The 704-nt window shown below is 42.8% G+C and overlaps 1 pseudogene; it reads right to left on the minus strand.

Annotated features, from left to right (window-relative positions):
- LOC103744420 lies at positions 1-538 on the minus strand (annotated as a pseudogene).
- Positions 539-704: the final 166 nt, after the last annotated feature.

Consider the following 704-nt stretch of genomic DNA (forward strand, 5'->3'; position numbering starts at 1 on the left):
ATCTTCTGGACAAGAATGCAAAGTCAGTCTCTCTTCATAAGAAGCAATTACAATCGGAGGACATTTCACATTTGCCTCTTTGGCTAGCACCAAGTCAGCCTCATCTGAATCCTTCCATTTCATGAGAAACATCAATTCTCCACTGCTGTCTGTGGCACCACTGATTGTTTATGATCAAGACCTCCAGCAAAGCCTCTTGGATTATCAGCAGCATCTCTTTTCTTCTTTGATCTGCTATCAACGGATTCCTGTCAGATAAAGATTTTCTTTTTGTACATCTTTTTGTTTACCAGCTTTTTGAGAATTAGGAAATGCTTCAATTATCTTTGGACAATCTAAATTTTCTTCAGGTTCCCAAGTATTACCAGCATCTGTAAATCCCTTCCACTTCAGGAACTACTCCACCTTCCCATTTACTGCACATAGATCCAGTGCTTTCTCTACCACAAATTCTTCAGGCTCTGTCTCTTCAACTTTTTTACTTTTTAAATTTTGTTTGTTTTCCATTTATTTGCAATGTAGTTTTATTGGAGGCCATTTTAAAAAATTGCAGACTTGAAGAGCCTCGCCTCTGCGCGGTGGAGACGAAGTCAAGCCACAGACTTCACAGCAGTGATGCTCCAGCCACGGGTCCTGCAGCAACTCCAGATGGGGCTTCAGCTCAGCCTCATCAGGCTAGGGGGAGGGGAGGCACAGCCCACACC

The sequence above is a fragment of the Nannospalax galili genome, unplaced genomic scaffold (assembly GCF_000622305.1).
Source record: "Nannospalax galili isolate Female #2095 unplaced genomic scaffold, S.galili_v1.0 scaffold1363, whole genome shotgun sequence".
Classification (NCBI taxonomy): Eukaryota; Metazoa; Chordata; class Mammalia; order Rodentia; family Spalacidae; genus Nannospalax; species Nannospalax galili.